Source organism: Zonotrichia leucophrys, chromosome 15, assembly GCF_028769735.1.
Source record: "Zonotrichia leucophrys gambelii isolate GWCS_2022_RI chromosome 15, RI_Zleu_2.0, whole genome shotgun sequence".
Lineage (NCBI taxonomy): Eukaryota > Metazoa > Chordata > Aves > Passeriformes > Passerellidae > Zonotrichia > Zonotrichia leucophrys.
In genome coordinates this window covers 1,976,736-2,004,083 of record NC_088185.1, presented here as the reverse complement: position 1 = coordinate 2,004,083, position 27,348 = coordinate 1,976,736, and the positions used below count along the sequence as shown (strand labels likewise).

Here is a 27,348-nt window from a genome sequence, read left to right as displayed (position 1 = left end):
AGCAATCAATCAGAGTGCAGCAGGGCAGCCTGTTTTGCTCCAGATCACGCACTGAAACACTAGCAGAGTTTGGAAAACTCCTTCCATGTCACTCAGAAACACAATTTCCATTAAGAGCAGACACGTTCTCTTAATGCTGGGCCAAGCACTCTGAGCAGAGATGCAGAGGGAAAGCTTAGCAGCAGGCAGGCCATAGGAAGGAGACCAAAACCAACGTCCCCAAAGCCCACAGTGAGGACAGTGACCACCCCTCCTCTGCCAAAGTCACTCACCAAGCAAGCGCTGCTCTCCATGGTGTGAATCTGTCAGATATTTCCTCCATTTCTCTGTCCAGAGCCAAGCTACCTGCTAAAGGAGAAGAAGGTATTATTAAATGGCATCAAGTCAGTATTCCTACAGCAACCTGCACATTTCAATAAAGTCCTGACTCCTCAGTGGACTGGCAACCCATTGTTTAGGCTCATCTTCTCCTGTTAGCTCTATTATTTCTGGAGCTTTTCATGTCCTTTAATAATGAATTGCTTCTCTGACAGTCCAGTCTCCATGGCTGGCAGAGCTGAGAGAAGCCTGCCCAGCCTGGTAGGTACCAAGGAGCACAAGTTCCACAGGTTCCAGTGGGACTCCCAGCAGAGCCCATAGGACACCAACTCCTCTCCTACTGAGCCTCCAGGTAGCCTCCATCACCCCCTAAACACTCAGCAACACTTCAGCTACTAATGGCAGTGCTTAAAAGCAATACCTAAGAAGAGAACCCCCTTCAAACCCATTTCCAAACAAAGAACACACGGCCAAGTTCCTTCCACGCAGGAGCTCAGCTCCCAAGGACGCTTTTGCCTCACACCTGCAGGACAGGAGCCCTTGGTGGAGCAGGGCTGCCTCTGGCAAGCAGGTGATGCTTTCTCTGTCAGACTTCAAGTGCAAAGACTCCTCATGGCACAAAGTAGAGACATACTGCACATGCAAACCAAGCTCTATTTGTATTTCTTCATGTTCCCTTTGTAAGTGGAGTGTAATTATGCACACAAGGAAGCCCCTACCCTACCTGGGTTAGGAGAGCACCTCCAGCTTTGCAGTAGAATTACCCAGGAGAGTGAGTCAAGAGGTCCCTCCTTAAGAGGTCAGATTTAGGTAAATGAGCCCCATCTGTGCTGCTTTAGGGCAACAGAGCACCAAAAGCCCCCAGGTGTTAGAAACAAACCACCTACATTTCCTTTGCTTGGGTTTATAGTAAGAGGTGACCTGGCTGCAGAAAGAAGATAAAACTCAAGGTGCAATTTGCATCTGTAGGCAGAGATTTGGGCTGTAGCAGGGAGAGCTGGGAGATAAACAGCCCTGGGGATAGCTTAGAATGAATCTTGCACCAGCATTTTTGTTTGCAGGCCTGTTCTTTGCAATGTTTTAGTAGGATAAACCCAGAACTGCCATCCCTCCATGTAAATAAAGGGATTTGTCATAAAGCTAACAGATCCTGCTCTGAAGTAGTTCCCCAGAATATGATGTGACAATGAGGTGCCTAAGAAAATAACTTTCCCACTGCCTGGGAAAAACCATTCCTAAGATGGTAACTTTCCAGCTGTGATCAATATGGGCTTCAAGAGAGAACAGGGGCCTGAAATACTCTGTGTATGGTCTGCACAAGGAGAACAAAGGCAACAAATAAAACTGAGGTATTTGTAGAAGGTCTGTGTCTTACCCCCAATTATCAGCTTAAAGGTAAGTTCTTGGAATGGTTACAGGCAGCCAGTTGCTCTGTGGGAATCTCACACACATGTGGCAGACAAGGAGCTGTAAACTGGTGCTTGTGGCCTTTGCCCACCCAGGAGATCATCCTGAGAGGTCCATGGTGCACCCCCACAAACTCTTCAGGTGCTATTCTCTGGCTGCTCCAGTGCTGCAAAAGGTGACTGAGATTTTTTGTTCCAATGTTTTTACACTTCTATTGTGCCCAAAAGGTTGAAGCAGAGAAACATGAGCCCGTGGCCTCCAAAACCCTGGGGCTCCACCAGAGTTTTGCAGTTCATTTACACTGAGTCAGGATTTGCTGCCAGGTTTGAACCCCCACTGCCTCCCTCTGCTACCCTTCTGGACACACAGATTTCTCCTACAATTTCCCCCATCCTTTCCCATGGGCTTGTGAGAACAAAGAAGCTCATGTTTGACAATTACTCCATGCAGAATCATTAGGTGTGATCATAACAGTGATGGAAACCATTTAACCTCATGGGTCAGTCCCACTTTCCTGGCCCAGCCTGCCACCTCCCTCTCTTGCTGACTGTGGCAAGTTGGGCAGAAAGCAACTGGCAGTTTTTAAGAGCTGTATTCTCACAAAACCAAAGTTATGATGGACAGAGAGCAAGCACGCTCATTTCATGAAGAAATACACTGACAGCTCTTCCCCCTTGTGTCACTTCACACACTCCAGGGCAATTGCAGCAGCACTGAACATGGACTCATCCATCCAGGGGAAAACAAGGCTTCCTTCAAAGCCTCTTTTATTTACTCCAGTCAGCTGTGCTGAGTGTATCGATTCAATCAGCTATTTCCTTAACCATAAAACCAGATGTGCGCCGTCACGGCCCATCTACGGGGACTGAATCTGTGCCATTTAGAAATGCAGAATAAAAATAAAAAAATCCCAAGAAAGCTGAGATATGCTGATGCTTGGAGCTCTCAGTTTCCTAGGTAAATTGCTTTCTTTTGAGTCACATTTATTTTTGTTACCTCCAAAGAAATGCTGTTTTAGCCGCATTTCTTGGAAACAGTGTTGAGATCTAATGGGTTGTTACTGATGTGAACTCAGGGTGGAGAATAGAGAATGTAGCATTATCTTTGCTTCTGGGTATCAGCAGCTTCTGCAAGCAGTGTGGTGCAGTGCATGACATTCCTTGCTAAGGCAATTAATTACCTTGGTCCCTAATGAGAAGAACTATTCAGCTTAAAAAAAAACAACATTGGAGTCCTTTGGACTTAGTTTAGCTCTGGACATCTGGGTAGATGTGTGAATTAGGGAGGCCACATTGCTCAGTTTTCTTCTGTTTCTTCTCATGCCACGTTCTGTTGTTTTCCTCTGTATTTTTTATGGACACTAGAGTTGAGGCAGTCACTGCAGCAGTTTCTCCTTGCAAAGAGTCACCAAGGAAATGTGGTTTGGCTTCGTTCTGCTTGGTCTACTGGGTACCAGGTCTCCAAGTGAACCTAAGGAGCAGAGGAAAGGATCCCCATGGAGTGTGTGAGGAATTATCCACCTGCTGGGTCTTTCCTTCAGCCCAAAGGATGCTGCAGGTGATGCAGGGGGGTGCACACAGCCACATCCCACAGGCTGCAGATCCTGCCCTTGCTGGGATGGAGACACAGGGTGAGCAAACATCTGCCCACGGGAGGCCACGGCCCAGCTGAGCCTGCAGCTACAGAGAGGAGCCTTTGTGCAGGAGCAGGCTGGGATTTGCTGGCTGGAGGGTTCTTTCAGCAATGCAGCTGTAATATGCTACATGCCAGATTGCAGACATTCCTGGGGCAGCTTTCCAGAGCGTGAATAAACTCAGGATATATGTACAAGCCCAGCACACAGTGTGGGCTCTGCAAGGCCTGGAGGCAGCATGGCATTGCCTTTGCACTTGTACAGCCTGCAGGGATTTCTTCAAGCCCAGATGTCCCCTTCACTTCCAGGATGCACATGTGCTGATCAATTCTTGCTCTGTACTGGAGAAATGATCTCAGAATGTCATACCTCCCCAATGCACAAAGACTCATTCTCACCGCACTGTCCCTTGGCTGCCCGTGCAACATGACACAGCTCTGAAACACCACAAATGTGAGCAGGGGGGCAATGGGAACATGAGACAGGGCTGTGCTACTCAGGGAAGGCTGCAGAGTGTCTGAGTTGGTCCATCCTGGGGTCCCAGTCACAAGGTTAGGAGTCACAAGTGATTCACTGCATGGAGAAGTGTTACTTCAGAAAATGAATGATTCAAATTCAGGAATTACTGAATAGCTTTCAGGCAAGCCATATCCTAATGCCTACCTAAACAGCATCTGTCTTGTGACATTTAGCATTGTCTGGAAAAAAAACCAGAGGGGAAATATGGCAGCAGAGACAACAAACACTTAAGAAAGACAAAGTGTAAATGCATCTCCAAGAGCTGAGTACTCTCAGTCCCTAGGGAAATGTGCCTGCCCTGTAGATGTGGTTTCCTCTGGTGCAAGACCCCTCAGAAGAGTCATGGGGTCTTTCTGTTCATACAATCATAATGCCTTTGTGTAATTGAGCACCACTAATTAAATCCAAAAGGAAGGGACTATTTTCCAAAAATGTCTTGCTATTTTTCCTCCCCTTAAGAGAGTTTTCTGACATCTGAAGAGTGGAGCTCTGTGTGGGCATGGGCGCACACATAAATGAATTTAGAGATGGCTTGTGCTCCTGTCATAACTGTCACAGATGCAGAAATAAGTCAAGAGGAACAACAAACTCTGGAAAGTCAAACATTGGTTTGAAAACAAGAAAATGTTGCCTGTACTGTTCTGCTCCTGACCTGTACCTTGCACTGCACTGTTTTGTGTGTTGTTCTTTGTCTTCCCCAGAGAAGACAAAAACCAGACCTTAAAACATTCACAATGAATTTTCAAATCAATAACATGTGAGACTTTGTCTAAAAGGTAAAGTTGTTGTAAAAATCAATGTCAGAGAGAGCGCTTTGCCAATTCAATTATACTTGTTCCTCTCAAACTGACACCAAAAAAAAAAAAAAAAAAAAGAAAAAGAGAGAAAAAAAGATGCAGGCTTATTTCAAGCCCAATAAATGTTCCTTGGACTAACATCCCAATTTTGCAAATATTCTCAGGGCTTCTTATGCCAGCTCCCCTCAAGGGGTCATAATTAACTCTAAATAGGGTTACCTTGTTTCAGAATCAGTCTAATGTCAAGCAGTGTTTCTGCTTGTGTCCACAATTTTAAAATAATGTTGTATCCATTAAATAGCATGAAGGCTTCTCAGAAATGGGAACCATACGTCAGAATTTAAACACAAATAAGTGTGATTAGACATGGCAGCTGTCTAGAAAATATTCTGCTATTTCACTGAGTTTTGGTCAAAATGTGAATGATTGTACCTATTCCAGTAAGTGCAGAACCAGAAAGGCTCCCACATTACCCTCTGCTTCTCAAGGCAGATTTCATTTTAAGATTGACCCCAAAGCAAAAGAAAACAGCAAGATAAAAGTATAAACAGCTGTGCCTTCTGCTGGCTTAGCTGGACACTTCAAGGAGTTTGAGATTCACTCTCTCAAACACACGCAGCACACAGCACCCAGCCAGACTGAATCCAGGCCACCATGGGAAGGGCTGAACAGGACAGCAAAGTCCCAGAGCACAGAATGTCCTGGTGTCCAGGTGAAAGGTTTGTCCAGTCCTTGTCAAGCCTGTCAATAATCTTCCCACAGCTGAAAGTAAATGACTGGGAAGTAAATGCCAACACCAGTAATTCAGGTGCAAACCCAAACTCTGAATCGCCCTCTCTTCTCTCGTATGAGAGAAATATCCTATAAATATACACCAAACACAAAATCAGTTACAGAAACACCCTGGAAATCTGTACTTGGTTATCTTGAAACGAAAACACGCCAGGAATTTGGGTAAGTTTTTGCTTACAGACTATCATTACTGGCACTTGATCAGATGCAGATAAGTTAGGTTTTCAGCTTAGGAAGAGAATAATGCAAAAGGAATTGGAATAGATTAATTTCACATGTTCCATTTCAGGACAGGTAGGTTTCTTTTTTTTTAACCATTGAAGAAACTTTAATATAAATCTGTGCTATAGCAGCACTGTAATTTATAAGAAAGTTCGAAAGCTTCCAGTCTGTGAGTTTTGGCAATAATTAGAAATTTGGTGTTTATTCAATTAAGTATGAAGTTAATAAGATTCAAAAGCTGTTGAGTACTTATTACTGTTTCTACAAATACTTGATTACATGCCTTGTTTGTCCCTCAACAGGCAAAGAATGGATTTCAGTGGTTTCCAGAGGAGAGCATGAACTGCACAGGAGCATGTTTTGAAAGGATGTGGCTATTTGGAGTAATGTGAGAGCTTCTGAAGGAAAAACAGCTTTGCTTTTTGGAACAGATGTCAGAACCCACTGCAGGCCATAACAATTGCTACTGGCACAGCTAATCACACACCACCATGAATTTCTTCTCCAGATCTTCAGCTCAACTTAGACAGCATAGAAAGAACATTAGGGCAAATGGAGAATGAAACAACCTGCAAGGAATGGTCAGATATACAAAGTGAGGGGCTTGCCAAGATAACAAACCAGGGAAGAGGGTGTGTGGCAGCAGTTGGTGTTTGATAGGGGTTTGTGCCAAGTCTCCTAACCCACAGGTATCTCATAGAGAAGTTTGGGACCACCACTGCAAGCTGCCTGCCTGGGGAAAAAGATCCTGGAAAAGAGAGTATTGCAAAAAAGAAAACCACCCATCTGTGATTGCTTCTCCCTGGAGGAATCACTTCAGGGAAATCCACACTCATTACTGCTGCCCTCCAGGCTCTGGCAGAGCCTCCCTCCAGCACCTCGTTTTTGCCATGCTGAAACTACCATGTAAATACTCTTCTCACTGGGATACTGCAGACAACTGGTGTTGGTGAAAAAACCTGGAATCTGCAAAAGAACATTTCTAGGAAATGGAATTATATCACCGGGATTTATGATGAAAACCTCAGTAGACAGAGAGCACTGCAGGACACAACACTCAAAACATTCCCCCCAAGCTTTCTTCTCTCCAAAGATCTCTGCTTATGCTGTAGAAGCAGTAAAATACTTTAAAAATACTGCATGGTCAATAAATAAAGCAATTGTTGAAGCACAGATCAATAGATCAGCTGGATACACTAAAAAGAAATAAAATCAGAGTGTTTTTAAGCTATTATCTCTTCTGTTGAAAAGGTACCATATCTGGTTCTTTACTTAAAATGCTGCTAGACAAGAGGGAAGAGATATTAAAACCCTTCCAGACATTAAAGTATTAGAACACAGTTTAGTTTTGTTAGGGAAGAAATGCACAATAGGCAGAGAATATCCTGCAGTATCTTCTCACAAATTAACTGGCAGCTCTAAAGCAGCTGCCTTCCAAAAGCCTGGACTGATGTTACATCTGATCTCATGAAAATAGCCATAAAGTCTGACTTACCAAGATGACTCTGCTGGCTTTAAGCCTCAATGAATAACATAACCCTAAAAATAGAGTTTGAGTCTATAAAAATCAAAACAAAGTTTGATGTAGAGACAGTTTTGCAAGCAAAAATGAAAATATTGAATTCTCCATTAGGAAAACACATATAATAGACCAGCCTGGGGAAAATCTGTTGAGCACCATGAACTTTGTGGCTATCAGTATGAAAGGCAAAGCTTTTTGAAGAATATAATCTCACTTTTATTGATTGTCAGAAAACTGAAATGTTCCTTCCACGAGGTGATGAAAAAATCCTTTTGGGACCTGGCTGTGGATACTGGGATTCATGGGCCCTTGTGACTTGTTTTAACTGAGCTGCTCCTGCATGGTGGGGATATTTCTATCCTCAGATATCCCTGCAAGCCAGATTATGCTGCTATTTCTATTTACAGATGGGGAATAAAGGCAGACAAGAGTCAAGGGCCAGATTTCCAACTGCACTTGTTTATGGAAATTAAAGGATTTCTTGAAACACAGCTAAAACATGCCTAGACAGGGCTTGATTTCCTTCCAGCCCACTCCAGTGGGAGGCTCCAAAATAGCATAAAATACAACACCTGAAGATGATGATGAAAGGTTAGAGCCATCTGTTGCAGAACCTGCTGGCTACTGTGATCCCAATGGCTTTCCTGTGCTCATCCTCACTATGAGAGTCTGGAACTCATGCTGGCCTTGAGACTGTGAGTGGCGCAGCTTCTAAAATGCAACAGTGAGGATGCCATCAACATCTGCTCCAGTCTGTTCAGATGTCAACAGCCACACCACCAGGGAAAGTGTCTTGGATGCCTAGCAAATGGTTTCCATGAAGTTTTGGGGAAGAATCTAGCTTTTCATGGGAATGCTGAGGAGGACTTAATAAATCATGGAGTTTCTGCCAAAGAACTCCGCCTCTACTCTTTATGAAGCTTGATGAAACTTTTAGCTATTCTCTTTATGACTTCTGAACTTCTTTAAAAACAGGACAAACCCTGTGTCCTGTCCCTCTCCTGGTAGTAACAATTCTGTCCAGAGGTGCAATTACTTAGGGCAAATCTGTACTGTTCTTTAGCAGTACATTTCTCTCTTGGTTTATGTTGGAGCAGACTTGGGATAAGTCCAAGAGCTTCTTCAGCTATCCCATGGTGTTGTCTTGGATATAAACTTTGGAGATTCAGAGCATCACACTGGTTGTGTTCCTGCACAGCAGATCCCTGAGTGAGGCTGCAAGCTCCCAGCAGACGGTGTGGGGAAATCTGGGTGTACACTCTGCCAGCAAAGCGAGCAGCCTTTAAACATACAGGGTTTTCAATGTGATTAGAAGTCCAGGTAGCCTCTAAGGCAGGAGAGAATAATCTCTCTGTGCAGTCCCTTCCTCTCCAGTGGCTGTGCTGGCTGCTGAGGCCCAGCCAGAATGAAGGATGCTTTGCATGACTCTCAGTGTTTACTCCCACAGGAAGCAGAGTATCCTGTCTGGCTCTTGGAATGCTCACCACCTGACTCCGGCATGCTCCAGACAGCGAAGCCTTTTTACCCAACTGGAATGTGCTGCAGTTCAAATGCTGGCAATAAAATAAGCAAGAAGGGCTGCTCTGCTGGCTGGGAGGTCGGGGCACTGTTTGCTTAAGGGCTAGCACTGAATTGGGCTCTTTCTGCCACGGGCAGGCAGAGGGGCACAGCCACAGGGTGAGTCGCAATGGGGACTGCTAGGGAGCTGTGATCCTCCTCACTGCAGCCTTTGGCCACCTGGGGTGGCTCCCAGAGAACAAGGGCAGGTCCAGATCACCAGAGGGAGTTAGGATCTGCCTCACTCTGTAAGGCAAGGGATGGTGAGCAGGTCTCCAAAAATGGCCTTCCAAGAGACGTTTCTGTGACTGGGTGTTGTAACGTCATCAGTAACAAAGAGCAATTTCCCCGGCCTTGTACCTGGTACTGATGGATTTGGCAGCACACAGTGCTGGGGCTCACCATTCACAGGACATGGATGGACTGCAAAAGGTCCAGGCAAGAGCCAAGAATTGAATTAAAAGGTTACAAAATAAGTTTAAAGCAGAAGCATCCAGTACTGCAATTTCTTGTTACAGAGTGATCTTATATTCTGTTGAAGCAGAAATACAGGGAACAAAACTGACCAAAGACTTTTCATTCTGGCAGACAAAACCAGATTTGGTGGCTGGGGATTGAAGTGAGAATTTAGAGTAGCAATAAAGTGAACATTTCTAATAAATGGAACAATTTACCAAGGTAGCAATCAACTCCTCACTACTGGCAACCTTTGATGCAGACTGGACTCTTTTCTCAAACACGTATTCAGTGCAAAGGACATTAATTGCAATTTGATTTTGATTACTACAGCCTGTATTATATGGAGGATCAGAACTGATGCACTCATGCATTTCTGCTGCATATTTCTAGAGTGCTATGAATCCTCTTGGAAGTGTGGGAAATCTCTGATTCCCCTTTGTATAGATATTAACCTTGAGATATTTGTTCCTAGTTCTGCCCAACTGCCCCAAAATTTACTGCCTGATCACAAGTAGTGCCTCCCAAGGAGATGGCTCATTGCTAAAGCCATGCAATTCTTCTTCCTTAACTCAACTTGCATTTTTTGAGTTGAATAAACTTAAGGAAAGTTCACAGGAACATGTGATCTGTAATTTCATACAATAACTAGCTGTAAACTCTCTGTCTGTGTTGATTCAGAAACAAAGAAACCCCCAAGATACATTTCTTAAAAACCAATTAAATACTCCTCCAAACAGCACACAAATGTACAATCTCAGGTTGCACATAACACAAAACCAGCCCAGCATTTTCTTCCTAATAAGCATAGCAATGTAAACACAACTACAGACATTGTTTTCTAATTAGAAGAATGTACCATGAGATGTTTACAGACCCCTATGGAAATGTACAGACATTTGGTTGCCTAGCAAATGAAGGAAATGGAAAAGTCTCTCAGCTGGGACACTCATAATTAGGTTGGCAAAGGGAAAAATAAAAGGTCTAGAAGCAAAGAGAGGCAACAGTCCCATGCTGACCCAGGAAAGGCTAAGACACTGCCAAGGAGAGGTACATAAAGGTGAATTTTCCAATGTTTTCATTTGAATATTAGCTTACCATAACTCTGTGTGTGTGAGCAGGGAATTCGGGCTGCCTGTTGGAAGGGCTCAGTGGGAATGCTGACACAGGGAAGCTGCTGTGTGGCCTTGTCTCCGTGGGACACGTTCTTGATGTTGATACTTGGCAGGGTCTGGGAACTTCTCTCCTCCAGGGCAGGATGCTGCTGGGCAGACACTGCATTGCTCCATTGTGAGGCAGCAGCTCCTGCTTGTGCAAAACGTCAGCAAGAGAGGACATTTGACATGTGGAAGTAAGACCAAAGGCCACAGCACCTGCCAAATGGGTTTCCTGATGGCTGAGTAGCACAATGCTTTGGCCATGTGGATTTCCAAGGCTCCACCATTCCTGACTGTGGCCTGGGTACCCAAAAGCAGAACCTCCTGGAGTCTCAGCACAGCTGTGCCTGAGAACTGGCCCACCACAATCCCCCAACCCTCCCTTTGCTGTGAGCCATGGAAAGCAAGTTCCTACACTGCTGGCTTTTGTGCTTCAATAAATAAAAGACTTGAAAAAGACAATTTTTACTGCCATCAGGGCTGGCTCCAAAATAGAAACTTTGCAGTTTTGATTCTGTTGGTGTCACAAGGAAACTGTCCCCTTATGCACACAGCAAGCAGTTCTGCTTCCAAATTCTCACAACTTTATGCTGATGTTGGCTGCATCCTCTGGGAAAGTGAAAATAACAAAGCCTGGTGCAAAGAAACAATATGTTTTCCTTGGGGTAAATTTCCCACAAATAAATGTGGGAAAAGGTATCAGGCACTTGCTTGTGAAAGAAACGAGTTTCTCAGGCATCCTCCCCATTGTGGTATTGGTTACCACAGAAGAAACATTTTCCATCCCACCTCCTACCCATAGTTACATCAGACAAAGCTATGGCCAGACTGCACTTTCTTCATACAGCATTCCTTCTCCCTGGAAAAGCAGGAGGAAACCTGTCTGTACTGCAGGAGTCAATCCCACAGCACCACTGCAAGCATTTCCTGGCCCACCAGCTTCTCCTCCATGCTCCTACAGCTCAAGGGTTTTACCTCATAGTGCCTGGGTTTGCAAGGGGAGGGCAGTGTAAAGTTGCTTTGATATAAAGAATAATCTAATTTACAGGAGCTCTTAGTACCACGTTACACAGCTAAACCACATACATGAATCCTGGATATAACTTGAAGAGAATTTGGTTTTAATCTGAACCCTTGAATTTTACGTATGGGAAAAAGCCAATCAATTTCAGATTGTTTATTTATGATGGGATAGCATCATACTATCGTAGGTGAAATTAACTCCATAATAATCAGCCAGCTCTGCTTTTGGCCAAACAACTTCTACACCTACCAAACTGTGTTTGCAGCATTTTAAATCCCCTTTAATCCCTCTTTTATCCCATAGACACTCCAGATCAGCAGTTTTCAAGCCTCGTGAAGTTCATTTTCCAGTGAAAACATAATGCTTTAAACTGCAAATTTTAACTTGCTGATAATATCTTTCTTACCCCTTTGGACCCTCAGCAATAGCACATCACCCTCTATGGTTCTGCAGAGCACAGGGATACAGCCACTGCCTAGAAAAACAGCTGTATTTGTGTCACTCAGCCCCAGCATTTCTGCTCAACTAGAAATTTTGCCTGGCTTTAACACACAGGAATAAAAGGTGTGGTGGAGCAGGGGGAAGGGATGTTTGCAATGGCTCAAATCTACAAAGATGGTTTCCAGCTGCATTTCACATATGATTTGGGGTTTGGACAAAGTTTTAACAGAATTTCTCCATGAATTATGCAAGAGGCTGCTGGAACGCTGCAAGTACACAGAGGCACAAAGAGATTTTTTTTGAAGCAGCCCTTAGACAACCCACTGGCATCTGACACACGAACCAAATCAAACCCCAGTCCCAAAAGGCAGGGAGTCTGGGGAGGGACAGAGAGGAGAGGACCCGGTGCTGCGGGTGCCGGGTGGGGACACGGGGTGGGTGACCTGCTGCAGTGCAGCACTAGATGGTGCTGTATTTTAGAAATAACTCTGCTCGTGGGTCCCTTTATGTTGGACGCAGGCTCAAAGATGTGGCAAACACACACAGGCTCCTTTTGAGAAACGCTGCTGCTCTTTTCAAGGAAAGTATGGATTTTCCTTTCTCTCTGTTTATAGCTCAGGAGTTAATAGAGACTATGAATTTGTAACTGGGGAGTTGCCAGTGAAACTCTCCAAGTGCTGCTGTTTCATTTGGGTGTGTGATGGGAACTTCAGAGCGCCGTGAAAGTGTCAGGAACAACACTGTGTCTGTGTTTACCTTTCCCTGACTTAGCCTCTTGCTCCTGACTTAGGCTGGGGGCAGTCTCCAAAAGCCCAGCAGCAGAACTGCACACCCTCAGCAGCAGCTCAGAGCACTCAGTTCTGCCAGCCGAGCTCTGGTTGCACAGGAACACTGTCACCCTGGGAAAGTGGGTGGCACTGAGCATGTGGCTGGTGCCAGGAAAGTCTTCAGGGGTGTCTTAGAGAAGCATCCACCCTTGGGTTGTCACTGCCACAGGCTGTACAGGAGGAGCTGGGACCCTGTGCTCCCCACTGGTGTCACTTACTGCAGTAGAGCTCTTCAGAGGGAACAGGGAGGAAGCCACAGGCACCCAGGTGAAGTGGAGGAAAACAACTTTTAAATTAGTGGCCTAAAAACCCACCTGTCAAAGAAGATGGGTGGCCTCCAGGGTTTACTCCTCCTGCTGTTTCTCACTTGTGCTGGTGCATTTCTGGAGATGCTGGGCACACATTCAGAGCTGGCCCATTACCCTCACTCCCAGAGACTCCAGCAGGCAGAGCAGGTGCTCAGCACTTGGCTGGATCCAGCCTGGGCTGCAATGGGCAAAGCCTTCTATCAGCTCTCCCTGGGGTGGGAAGGGCTCAGAGACACCTGCTTATTCCAGTTGGCCATCCAAGGAAGCAGGCACTCTCTCTTCCCTCCTGCTCTGCTTCCAGGCGCAAGTGAGTTTGGTTTCCTGGCCACAAACAGGGCAGCCTGAGCCAGGAAAGGGTAATTAATGTCAGAAAAGATCAGGGACGCAGCACAGCACAGCTCACTTGGCAGCAGCACAAAGCAGGGAGGGGGAGAGATGTCTTTTGGAGAGCCTGCAAGAAGCCAAAGCAGCCAAATGAGCTCTGCAGTGGCTGGGCCAGGTTGTTCCCATGGCAGTCAGTCCCTTCAAGGGGTCATTTAACTTCCTCCATGGGGCATGGAGACACAGCTTTTTGGTGGGGAAGGATGAGGCAAAAATGGGTTTGCCTCTCCTCATAAGGTGTGGATGAAAGGACAAGGCAGCTTCAAAAGAAATATGAGCCTGTATGGAAGTCTGTAGGATGGAGGTTGGCACAAGCAGCGTGTCTGCAGGGATGTTCAATGGCTGAGTGAGAACGGGCCCATTGCTGGCTGTGTGCCCAGCCTGTCCCATCACACAGCATGGCAAGGTTTAGCTTGGCAGCAGAGGTGGTGTCTGCCTGCCAGAGCCTTGGAGGGAAGTCAGGAGCCAAGGAAGCACCATTCCAATGGGCTAATGAACTCATGCTCAGGAGTTTTGGCTTTGCTAAAACTCGGTGGTTAAACAGAGAAGGAAGATTTGTGATCACTGCTTCATAGTCTGCACAAACCCACCATTTTCAGGGGGCCTAAAAGGATGGGGTCTCCCACCTCAGGTCAAACCCAGGTGTTGTGGGATGTGCTGTGCTCCAACACCAAAGCATAAATTAAATTAAGATGCCAAAATGTGTCCTAGTGCTGTGGGAATTAGCACTCCACAGCACACTCCAGTGCTCTCAGCAGGAGTTGCCTCCTCTTATCCCCAAGTCCCTCTGGCATCTGTAACATGACAAAGGATGCCAGTCCCAAGGACTATGTATAGACTGAAGCAGGGATAAGCAGAAAGAAAGAGGACACTGTCTGCAGCAGACAGCAGGGCAATAGCGTGTGTCATGTCATACCTGAGGATGCTATTTTGAGAGCTCAAGACAGGATGAAGGAAGTAGAGTTATTAAACTCACTGGGAAAAGGCACTGGAAGTGGCTGGCACCTATCCCAGACTGGAGAGAGAGAGAGGCTCTGCAGACAGCCCAGGAAAACCAAAACATGCCTTCCCTTTCGTAAGGAAGAGCAGCCAAACTGGGGCTCAGCCTTGGCTCAGAGTCCACCTGCAAATTGTCTGCCACAGTCTGCTCTCACCGCCGAGGGTCGCGTGGGCAGGAGGAGCTGCCGGTCAGAACTTGGGGCCAAATTCTTAAACCAAATTCTTAAACCTCTCCCTATCCTGTTCACAGCTAATTCTGACAGGGAATAGGAATCAGAGCCCTCAGCTCTCCAGTCCTTTTTCTCCTCTTCCTCACGTGTCAAACAGGCAAACTGAGGCACACTGTCCCACAGCCTCGCTCTCTCTCATCCCAGGCTCTGCCTATTCCACCCAGCTCTCAGAATTGTGCTCATTCAAGTTATGTCTCCTTAGAGTTTGCCAATATCAGACATTATATTTTCACATGGAATTTGCTGCATTTCAGCACATTCTCTCTAGCTCTTTTCTATGTCTAAGTGTGATTAATTCTGTGGCAAGGGGAGCAGATCCATAGAAATTCTCAAAAGAAAATCCATCATGGGGAGGCACTGGAGGCTTCTCCCACTGCAGATTACTGTGGGGAAAAAGGTTTAAATCTGCTACTGCAAGCTTCAATGCTGTAAGAAATTACCCCTGATGCTGAACTGCAATAGCCCACAACTGTGAGAGAGGCTGATTATGGCTGGGACTGCCACACAGGGGGACCTGATGTCTTCCTGGATTATCCCCTTAGAAATCCAGGCTCATACTGGATGTGGCTGCCAGCACAGTGACTCTTAGCTCTCATAGCAGGAGAGCCTGATGGCCAGGGGATACTTTTAAGCAGAACAGAGATGTAAAAATCCTGCTTTCAATTAATTGCATCACCAGGGAACTGGAGGGCAATTTGGATTAAACTGTTGAAGCTCTTTCAATCACTTCCCAGGGGAAGATCCAGCAGGAGTGAAGGATTCAGCCAGAAATGACAAATAGGGAAGTGAGTGAAATGTGGGGAGAGTTATTCTTCTGCCCTTCATAAAATTCTGGTTTCATACAGGTCCAGACTCCTGCACTGCCAGCAGTGGGGAGGTGTGGGGAGTCTGAGGCAGCTGACACAAACCCTGTCAGAGCAGAGGGATCTGCTGCTTGCTGGGACAGGGGCTGTATGGCCCAGGCTGACCTGCCTGGGGATCCCTCAGCAAAAACACAGCAGTGCCCTGCTACCCCCGCATACCCAGCTTGTGTGTGGCCCAGTTTCTCACTCCTCATAAAGTAGCCTCTGTTCTAGAGGATCCAACTTCTCACTCTCTCCATGGGCAAAGCCAGGATTTTTTTGGGTTCATGCCTGATCTGCCTTGCTGCTCCTTCTTGAGTTAGAAATTATGCACTACTGGCAGCAAGAAGCACAGCCTCCTCTCCCCACATAATGCCAAAGACTCATTTATTCTCTTTGAGTTAAAATAAAGCTCTACTGTTTTGTAGTGTCAGAATGGGCTGTTTTTTGTTTTACGGCTACTGATGAGATGGGATTGCTTCAGCTGCCTCCAGGCTAGCAGGGCACCACTCAGCTCCTGTGCATCACTGGCCAGCTCTGGGAAGTGTCTCTCACTCCCACCTGTATGCCCAGCAAATCAAACCAAGGGATTCTCTGGCTCCTCCATTGTAAATCAGCCTAGAAATTGGAAGGGAGGCTGGAGTGCCCCCAGGCACAGAGCAGGTACCTGGCTCTGGATATGATACAAAAGCTCATTCCGGTGGAAAGGTAGAGTTTGGTGAGTCAGGGAATGGATCTAAAAGAATTTTCAGGCCTTAAAGCAACCATCCTGTGCAGATGAACAGAGACCAAAAAAACACCAAAAAACGGGGCACATTATGAAGCAAAGCTAGTTTTTTAGTGGTATATAATTAAACAAGTGGTTCAGTCCAGACTATACCCAGATCAACAGCTAGAAGCAAGTAGAACAAATCTATCTGAGTTCAATTTACTAAAACAACACCCCTCCCCCCCAAGTAGCTGGAAATGCTCTGTATCTGCGTTTTAGTTGTGTCATTTCTTTGCTTTTAAAAGCCAATGAATGCCAGATGTCCCTGATTTTGGTTTCCAGCAAACAGGTATCTTACCCAAACCATCCCTTTTAAATTAAGCACAATTTGCTGCTAAGTTGCCTTTGTAAAAGCAAGAATGGGCAGGGGGGAAGGGACATGAAAAACCCAAGAACTGCCAGCATTATCATGAGCAAAATGAGTCTGAAGGAAATTGGGGACATGCAGCTGTCAAGGCAAACAGCAACAGATTGAGGCCATGGCATGAAGCAGCATGGAGCTCTAATGAGCAGGAAGAGCAAAGCCAGAGCCACAATTTTATCCTGTGTTGATATTCTACAAGAAAAATGATCACAGAGAACATTTATTGCCCCCCTAACAAGATCAAGCTTAATAACAAAGCTACACATGTTATTTACTACAATGTTTGCCTATTGCCTAAGCAGCAGTGCCTGTTGCCTGGATCCTTGCTGCCTGCTGAGGTCTCTTCTCTCAGGCTGGCTGTTTCCCAGAGAGGTGGGTCTGGAAAACCCTGGATGAGTGTGTGAGAAAGAATCAGATGCTGGGGGATGGTGCTCTTACATGGATTGCACTGGGCACAAGCCCATCCAAGGTGGACAAACACATTAAACAAACCCCAGACCACTGTGCTGCTGCTTCCCTTTGCCCACAGCTCTCTCTCCCTGTGGGACACAGGTCTGTAATTGGCACAAGGAGCTTATCCCAAAGTCAGGTTCAAATTGGAGTGACCATCTAGTATGTCCCCAAAGGATTAATGTCCACAGGGCCTTCTGCACAGAAACCAAACCCCATCCATATAAATAGCAAACCTGGATAGAATAAATGCAGAGGAATTGAGGATGTACTGGGGAGAATGCAGAAAACTTTGAGATGCACAAAGAATGACAGAGATGACAGCATAACAAGATTCCAGAGCTGCAGGGGAGCAGCCCTGTGAACTCATCAGCTCAGACAGAAGAGACACACGAGTGAGCAGCCCCTGCTCCTGTACTTGGAGCCTTCCTGCCTCCAGCACTTGGAGCAGCAGCATGTGCTCATTAGCTGGGTTTCCCAGAGCGCTCCACCCTGGCACAAGGACACTCGGGGAAGGCAGGACCCATTTAGCAGTGCAGCCACCTAAATGGTTCAGCACTTCTTGCCCTGGAGAGCCCTCTCAGATGGGCTGGTTGTTACCTGCTCCTTCTCACCACTGACACTTCAGCTTAGCCCCCTCTAGAACAAGAGTGCTGTGAGTCATTTCTCTCCCACCCTTCTTCCATGCCCAGGAGTTTCTTCTGATTTTGGCTACTTCTCCATTCCAAAAAAAGGAAAAATGAACAGAAGGGAAAATGAATGTATGCCCTAATATATAATTTTAATAAGATACAGAGGATCTGCTTTTATCACATCAACTAAAATTTGCCCAGGGGTCCAGATGGGGTAACTGGCCCTGACACAGCAAAAGCAGAGGTTCCAAAAAATCCCCCAAACACAGCACAATAGGGAAGGAAGATACATCTTCATCTGTCATGCACTGTTTTACAGTTACACCCTGTGGGTGCACAAGATTAATTGTCTGGGTATGTTTGCCACATGTGAAAGCATCCCAGGAGCAGTTGAACAGGAACATGAAACTATTGTATTTTTATACTTATATAATTTCCTACCTTTCCTTTTTACCTCTGAAAGACATGAAAAACCTGCAAGGAAACAAGCTGGAGGATACAAGGACAAAGGGATGGAGGACCCACATGGGCCAACTAACAGAAGAGGCCTCAGCAAACTGAAAAGTAGGAGATTCAGCAGGTAGTAGAAAAAAAATAATTCTTCAGCTTGGATTTGGGAAAGGAGTGTCTAGGTAATTTAATTATGTTGTTTCAGGTCATGCTGCTGCCATGAAGTAACGGGCAATGTGACTTCCAATACTGCTGATGGAATACAGAAGGAAGCAGGAGGAAATTAATTTCTGATATGCCATTTACTCACAGAAGACTTGGAGCATCAAACAGGCTGTCAGTAGCCATTTCAAAGGGAGAAATGTTTGTGTGGCCTTTGTGATGGTCGAGCTCCTCAGCTTCCACTGAGGCACACTGTGAATGTGTTTCCAGTGTTGGAGCTGCCAGGAAAAGGCGGATGGGTAATGCCACACAGACCCCGCTGGGGCTTGCTGCCCTTGTTATCAGCTGGCTCGGGTTTCAGTGTTGACTCTGTGCCTGAAGAAAGCCATATGCAATACAGCAGGGCTAACATCTGGCTGGGAGGTCTTTGAAACAAATGGACTCGTCTCATCCTTCAATATCCCTGTTGTACCAGCAGGTCTAGCAGCAGAGTTCAACAAGATAGATTCCCAGACCTGTCAGAGCCCTTTAATTGCAGGGTTCAAGCATGACTCTGGGATTCTCAGCCTGCTAAGGCAATGGAATCCCTATCCAAAATACTGCCCAGTATTTCAAGGTACACCTGCAGCAACAGGTGGTGCTGACCTACAGATACCTGTTCTTGTAGTGATGAGGTTAAAGTCTGTAAAACTCAGTGTACAGCAGGGTCTGCTGTGTCCCTCCTCCCAAACAGTGGCTGACAGAAATGCTTCTGCTCTCACCTGCAACACAGTTCATCAACTCACAGTGCACCTGAAATTCCACCAAAATATACAGCCACACACACACAGATGTGTGTATAGGTATAGATATATTTCCACAGAAATACAGCCACATCAGAACATGTACCCACATCATCCCTGCCCAGGCAGAAGATCTGCAGGAAAAATATCGACAACATGTGTTGCTGCTTGGCAGAAATGAGGTAGAACCGCCCCCATTTTCAGGCTCAAAATGCAAAATTTTCCCATCTGCAGAGACTAAATAGGCACAATTGATCTTTCATGCAGGAGTCCTCCCCATCAGCTTTCTCCCAGGTCACTACCACAAGTCAAGAGTAAATGAGACATGCTAGTTTCCTCCACAATGAGTGAAAAAACAGGGAACAGGCATGACAGAAAGAATCTGTTAAATACTACTTTAAAGAGACTGTTCTACTCCTCACTGACCCATGTGTAACTCTCTTATAGCTAGTTGGGACACATGCATGAAAATGAGGAAAGAATTTGGCATGTGAAAAAACATCTGAGAAAGCTCCAGCCTACTAGCACTGTTTTTTAAAATCCATCATGTTTTCTCTGGGGCAGTAAATTATATTATCTTAATTTAACAGATAAAAGGATGGAAGCACTCGAACTCCCCAAGGTAACCTCCCTTTCAGGGGTGGAGCTGTTCAGAAAAGTTTTCATTCCCAAACTCTTTTGTTTCAGCCCAAGCCTGATGTCCTGGACACTTTCTCTCTACTGTTCCTTAGCTATTTTTACTTATTTTTACCTCTCCAGCAAGCAGAACTGTGAGTGTAGCAGCCACAGCATCTCCATTTCAAATGGTTTGGCTCCCCTTTCCACAACATTATTTCCTGACTCTTTTTCCAGCCTGCAGCTTGCTGAGCAGAGGATTAGGATAAACTGGATCAGGGAGAAAAAGGTTTTTTTCTGGATGGCCTGCAAATACAACCTTTTCTCTCTGAGCTCAGGTACCCAGCAGCTCCCTGTTCCTGCCTTGCACTGGATACACAGAAACCTCCCTAAATTATGTGCATGTGCTCAAAGGGATTGTTTTGAAATCAAACCTTCTGAAGTGTGTCTTGAGCCCAGCTCAACTTTGGACACACTGTTGAAATTTGGATTTAATTAATTCCACTTGAGTTTTGAAATGGTGCGATACATTTTTCAGAGATTTTTCCCCCCCCATTTCCTGGATCAGAGCCTCAACCACATTCATGGAAACACTGAAGGGAAAAAAAAATCCCTAGCAATAATTCACCAAGTGGGAACTGAAAACATTTGCTGAAGAAGAAGGAACCTCTTGGTCTTTGGATGCTGGGAATAGTTCAATCTCTCCTCCCAATTCCCTAGGGCTCCAGTGGCCCTTTTTCCGGCAGAGCTGTGGTTATTTGAGCAAGCTGCCCTGGGGACAAGTGCATGTTACTTGTAGGATTTGGGCTGGAAAGATCAAGCACATGGATTTGTAGGCAAGAAGAGCTTTGTGTTTTAATAACTGCCAACAGCCCCACAGAAGAGACCAAGCTCGCAGGATGAAAAGCCCTCCTTGGCAGAATTTAACTCAAAGCACGCAGGGAACAAGAGACAACTTTGTCAGCATCATCTCTTTTAACACTTGCATGCAACAAATGTACCATTCCTGGAGCCACAGGAGCTCCACTTTGTGCTTCTCTCCTACACTGCTGTTTTTCTGTTTTTTGGAGATGTTTCATGGTGTACCATGTGCCCAATGAACAGAATCCCATCTGCACCACAGAGGCCTGGAAGGAGGATTAGGAAAGAGGGAGATTGCAAAAGGGAAACTGTACAAAATCTCTGTCATTCTGCATTTCTCTGCAGCTCAGTGAACTGAATCCTCTCAAAACTGCCAATGCCCTCTGGCCACAGTGGATGGAGAGGACTCCCTCTTCACTCAGCCCCAGCCCCACCTGGGGCAAGGGAAGTTCTCCTCATTCCCAGACATGGCCAGCACATCCTCAAGGGCTGCAAAACAAAGTGGTTCCATTTCCTGATGTTCTGCTATGACAGCAGCACACAGCAACCATTGCCAAATTTCTCCCTGATGAACACCGGACACAGTCAGAACCTGAACTTCCTAGATTCTGCTTATGTTTTCTAAAAACCAAACCCCAATTCTATTTACCAACAGAGGAGGAGATGTAATATGCACAAATCTGTCAGAAATTAGGTCTTGATTAGCAATGAGCATCTTTGCAAGTGATCTGCCAGGTAAAAATGGGTGACTGAAACCAATCTGAAACAGGAGTTAAATTCTGAATACTGGCCTGACTAAAAGGAGAGCAGATTTTGAAGTAATTGCTCCCTTCTTGAAAAACACTCAGAGCAGCAGAAAGTGTTAATGTGTGGTCATCACCCAGCTTCTATTATTTAAGCTGCTAGCAGGTAAAAAGAACTGCCAACCTGCATGGAAAAAAACATCCATCTATTTCCCATCTGTCATATTTTCTCAAATCCATTCCACATAAATCTGAATACACACAAGACAAAGTATATACCATTGGCCTCAATTCCACTTCAAAAATATACAGCCCGACCAAAGACAAACCACAATCCCACAACTAAGCACACATTTCAGGACACATGCTCTATGCAGCCATACTTTCCCTTTGCTGCTACAAAGAAATAACTTCAGTTCTGTACACCTGTGTTTAGTGATTGCTAACTGGGGCTCACTCCAAGATTCTCGTCACCTTTAATGACTGCTGACCCTTAAAAACCAGCAAAACCCAGACTGGATCGGGTCCAAATTTCCAGGACTGCAGACCAATAGTGCCCAGTCTGTAAGCAATGGTGGCTGTAGATTTTAGCCTTCCGAGTGACACTTTGTGATGCAGACAGGAGGCAGCAGTGGAACCTGACACCTCTCCTGAATGGCCTCTGTCTCCCTCCAATCCCTGCTAACCCAGGCACTGGGTAGTGAAGGAGGGAGGTTCTTCTTAAGCAATGGAAACCAAGAGTTTAAGATGAAGAGTTCCAGCTTAAACTTCTGTGAATTACCAGGGATGGGTAGAAACTTTAGCGTAAAACATTTTTCCATCAGTAAAATGATTGTCCATTGACAGAAAATATTTAGGTGAAAATCAGCACCTCAGAATGTAAGTGGAAGACAGATTACCTCATTTTGATCATCTGGAAATAGAAACTATCCAGTTTTGGTTTGAACTAACTAACTCAACAGTTAAAGTGAAAAAAAAATTAAAATGGGAATGAGTTGAGGCTTTTGCTTGAACCAAGATGCCTCTTAAATGTCTTGGCATGAACAGTGACTTTCCCAAATCTCTTTACGCTGTTTATTTCTAAATACCGGATGTCTGGTTTGCTCGGAGCGTGTGTGTGTGAAGGATTTGCCTGATTGTCTGCCCCAATGTCACAATCACAGCACAGACTGCAAGAACTCCTGGCAGAGAGAGGAAACAGAAAGCAGACAAAGGGTAGAAGAGAGCATGTATTACATTTTGAACTGCTCTTCAGTAGGGTTCTCCCCCACAGCAATTTGGGGAGCCTAGGTCTGGCTGTGGTGGTGTCACCTGGCACAGAGTGGCAGGAGGGAGCCAGCACAGAACATACAAGTGAAAACTCAGTTTGGCTCCTCAGAGAAGCCAGTGGTTTTGCAAACCCCCAGCTGGGTTTCTTCAGAAACTGTTCCTGTATTCTGGGGAGAGGCTTTGCAATGCAGAATAAAATCTTGTCCTGCCCTTGGGCTTCTCACAAAGGGTTTGCCCAGCAGAGTCCCCAGCACAGCCCAGCCTGTGAGAGCCATTGCAGAACCATGTGGCATCACAAAGGTTGTGATTCCATCCTGCTCCTTCCAGTATCCTGACAGAAGAAGCTCTGCTAATCACTGGTAATCAACTGCAGACTTTGTTTACAAGGGTCTAATCTCCAGCTTCACAGCCAAACCACTGCACCTAAGCCCAGCTAAAGATGCTGGCTATCCACCATCAACAAGGCAAGAGCTGGCTGGGTAGGAACACCAAGCCTCTGTGTCCTTCCACATTTAAGAGAAAATCAGTGTTCCTGCTGCTGGGCTGCTGCCAGAGCTATTTCCTTCAAGTGAACCTACTGTGGACAGCAGACCTGTGCAGTCAAGAATTTAACAAGCCAAAATGTCTCCCATGATATTTGGGCTACTAAAGACAGCCAGCCCAGCCCAGCAGGTTTCCTGCAGCAGCTTGCTAAGCTGTCAGCCACGGATGCCCCTTGCTGTCTCCACACACAGGCTGGCAGCACAAAGGGCCAGGCACGCTCCTGGACTTAACAAACCACAGAAAGCCCAAATCAGCATGACAGCAGACACAAACAAGAATGTAATTAGTGCTGGATTCTAAATCTCTGGCTAGGTACCTGGAAACACTTGCATTGTGAGAGAAAGCAACAGCCTTGCTCATGGCATTTGGGCTTAATTTAGGTCATGATTACAGACAGGGTGCTCTGAGCTGGCAGGGGTCAGATGGCAAATCAAAAACAGGCTCGTATTTGTCTTGCCTCCTGCTGCTAGCCTCACCTTTCCAGCCCCACAGCCCAGACAGAGGCAAGCACTGTTCTCCCCTGGCCAGCTGGTGAGCAGCAAGTGTGGTGCAATTCAAGCTTACTCTGCTTGCACCGTGTCTGTCCATGGAACAGGAGAAAAGACAACATTGTTAGGGTTTTTTGCTCTAAAGAGCATTTTTAAAATCAAGAAAGCAGAGATGTCCAAACCCAGCAAGGGGAGTGTGCAGGTCAGTTTCTGTGTGGGAATCTGAGTTGAAGACAGGCCCTGCACAGCCCTGTGATCAGAGAAGCCAGAGACAGACTTTTGAAAAGATCTCAGGGCAGCTCTGCAGCTCCAGCTCACAGCCCAGAATGTTTCTTGTCAGACAGGGTGACAGCCCAGAGCATGGCACATCCAAGACCTTTGCTGGCTCTCAGGCACACGCCAGTGAGCAGGATCTAGCAGTGAATTTAGAAACTCCCTGCCATCCCCAGAAGCACAGGGTGCCAGTTGGATCCACAGCCACCACAGTGCAGGCACGTCTGTCTGAGCAGCCTCCCAGCCTTGCAGAGAGAGGAAGGAGCCGTGACTCACCCAGAAATGGAGGGGAGGTGCCAGACTCCAGACACTGACATCCCACCACTGGATCCTGCCATCCCTCCTGAAGCATTTCAGGGCTGCTTTTCATCCTTGCTTGAGTGGGATGAGAAGGGTCTGACCAATGCAGGAGGCAATCCTGTGAACAGAGTGTGGAAGGGACTTTAGCAGGAACATTAATAAATGAACTGCCTTTTCAAAGGGCCAGACGGTGTTTGAAGTGTTAATGGTTGAAGGCTACTGTATGATTTAAAAGCTTGCTGGTGTGGACACTGGCTGGCTTTGTTTGAGGTCGTTTGCATTTCAGGCCCACCAACTCTTATTCATCTCCAGAGAGGCAAATTTAGCTGTCACTTGAACTGAACCCTGACTGACACTTCATGCTGATTTTCTCAGGAGTTTGGTGGCTGGACAGTCAGTGATGGCAGGAAAGCAATGCAAAACTAGCTGCAAAGGTTTGGATCTCATCTGAAATCCCTCTGAGTCCCTGCAAAGCATTCCTCTGATATCAGTAGGTTTTGGATGGGGGCCATCACAAACAAGACACGTGCTAAAGTACATCACAGTTATTTCTGTACAGGAGAGCAAAACCGGTTTCTGAGGGAAAACCAGCAGCTGGAGAGGGAAGTGGGAGTCTGGTCCCCCAGCAATAGCCTGTGCCTCAATGAATGCCATGTTAGCCAAGGAAGAACAATGGTCCCAGCTTTCCCATCCTGGCCTCTTGGGCACATTTGGGCTTCTGCCAATATGCCTGGAGATTCTTAAATGCACAGAGCAACCAGGCTCCAGTTTCTCCTACCAGTTTGCTGATATCCTACTACTTGTAGCATTTTACTCTTTAACCCCTCACTATTGTGAATAGGGCTGTGAAGTACAACAAGCAGCACATCAGAAATCAGGCAGCCCAGGTTTTTCTCTGGCAAAGCAAGGCAAAGAAAAATTATTAAACTCAGCTCTTTGAAGCTCAGGATAACTTCCAAAGAATAGGCAGCTCAAAATAAAAAACTTCCACTTGAGAGACAGAAGACTATTACTACAAATAAAGCAGTCCTGGGGCAGAGTGGGTCAAGCACAGCCACCTCAAAGCTCTTCCCCTGCCAGAGTGCAGTGTCAGATGCTTAAGGAAGGCCTTGCCAAAGGAATCTGTGCATCCTTTCAGCAATTAACAAGTGGGCATCAAAGCTTTTTGTGCACACAGGCTGTAGGATAGGATTTGTCCTTAGTGCTGTTCTCCATGGCTCTGTACTCAGGAAGCATCTTTTTCATGCTGGCTAAACCTGGTTACATCAGCACTCATGTGCCATGGTCAGTTAGTTCTCCATCAAATGGTTCCTAATTATGGGCAGTCACTTATTTAAGTGCTTAAGCCTGGCAAGGTAGGAGGCCCCTGTTGTCCCAGTGCTCTGAGAGCGTTGTGGGCTCCTGGCAGAGTCACACACAAGAGATCCCAAGGGGAAAGCACAAACTGCCAGGCAGGAGCCAAGCACAAAACCCACCAAACACATTCACTGGTGAAACCCACACCTATGAGAGCACATCTTTCAGAGTACCCTGGCTTTCAAAGAAACAAAGTTTAATCTGGATGAATCCATGACAATGCCAAGGCTTCAATCCAGCGTGCCACAAAGGATTAGATTAAAAATATCCCTCTCTTCTCCCAAAAGATGGAGCAGAACAGCTCCACAGGGGGTTCCTTTGGCCAGCCATTTTGCACCTGCAGTCACTTTCCCCCTGGATCAGTCTGGGGTAGGCAGTGACCATATGGGTCACAGTGCTCAGGCCAGCAGCTGGGAGATTTGTGGGAGTCTCCCCATTTCATTCAGCACAGATGATGACAACCTGACTACAGCCCTGGATCTTCTTACAGAGAGAACTCTAGGCAGCCTGTGAAAAATAGACTCATGGCATTAAATACCAGATGGTTTTTGGAAAGATGACACAGTTGGGAGAACAGCCCACTGATTAGTTTTGAGCAGCACACGACCATACACTCTTCCTGTCTGCAGCCACTCAGACCCTGTGGCAGCAGGCAAATGCAGATTAAAGTATCATTTTTTAGCTATTAAAAAGCTGACAAGCCTCAGTTTTTATCTGCCAGCAATTTTTCAATAACAAATTCAGGATAATAATAAATTTTATTCACCCAGTAATTATCAGTGTGCAGATCACTTACTGGGTATTTAAAACCCAGGTGCTTTGCTGTGGGAATGTAAAGGACACTCAGGTTTCTGAGAGAATCTTTGTGCTCTGATGACTTGCAAACCCCCTCTAAAATACACAGAAAAGGTACTATTTTAGCCAATCTAGAAATGCACTAAAAGTACACAAGTAATCCAGTTACAGGAAGGAACAGGGCAGATGCCAAGCCTTTCAGGGGAACAGGAGGAAAGCAGAGATAAATGTAACTTATGTGCTTTAAAAATAAATCAATACAGACAATCCTTGTTTTACTGTTTTTCCCCCAACCTGCTAAAATATGCAATTAGCTCATTTACAGATCAAGAATTGATGGTTTATGGGCAAATTTCTCCTTGTTTGCTTCTCTTCACTACTAAAGGTTGAAGTTAATGGAAAAGTTACTAAGAAGTTTCTAGTTCGGTGTGCCTTCTAAAGTTACATGAATTTCAGTAAAATCAAAATGTTTTCTGAGAAGTTTTCAATCCCCTCCAGCCCCTGTCAACTCCCCACACCTCCCAAACAAATCTGTGAAAAATGATATTCGTGGTAAAATTTCCATTTGGATAAAGAACATTTCATTAAGGAACAGAATGAGACACTGAATACAAAGTTCGGACCAATTTTAGTCGAAACTTTGGCTACATATGTTTTCCCAAATTGCTTTTCTTCATCTATTTTCTTATTATTTTTCTGCATTTTATTTTCAATGAAAAAAGATATTCTGATAAAAAGGATTTGGAGGTTCCCAGGTTGAACCATACAGAGGTTTTGTATCTCCTGGGTGCTTCACAGGCCAAGACTCTGTTTGCTTCAAATATGCACTACATTTATTCCAAATAAACTCCATAAATCAATCTGTGTAATAGAAACCAGAAAAGTTTATGCAAAACAAATACAGAAAGTCATAAATACTGCATTTAAGATGTCATTTTTGTGGCTGGTATATTTCTAGGGTATGTTTTTACTGTTTGTGGGATAAGTTTTTCAGAAACATTAAAATCTTTCCTCCCTTCCATTCTCTATAGGTTTATCCCAAAGAAATAACGAGCCGAACTCCA

The 27,348-nt window shown here is 45.5% G+C and overlaps 1 long non-coding RNA gene across 1 annotated transcript in view; it reads right to left on the bottom strand.

Moving 5' to 3' along the window:
- LOC135454749 (uncharacterized) overlaps nt 1-27,348 on the bottom strand; it is a 71,000-nt gene that overhangs the window by 30,126 nt on the left and 13,526 nt on the right. The window contains exons 2-4 of the long non-coding RNA XR_010442193.1: nt 24,110-24,251; nt 10,322-10,528; nt 273-348 (exon numbers count right to left, since the gene is read on the bottom strand). This is a non-coding gene — a long non-coding RNA (uncharacterized LOC135454749). The remainder of the gene's footprint in view (nt 1-272; nt 349-10,321; nt 10,529-24,109; nt 24,252-27,348) is intronic.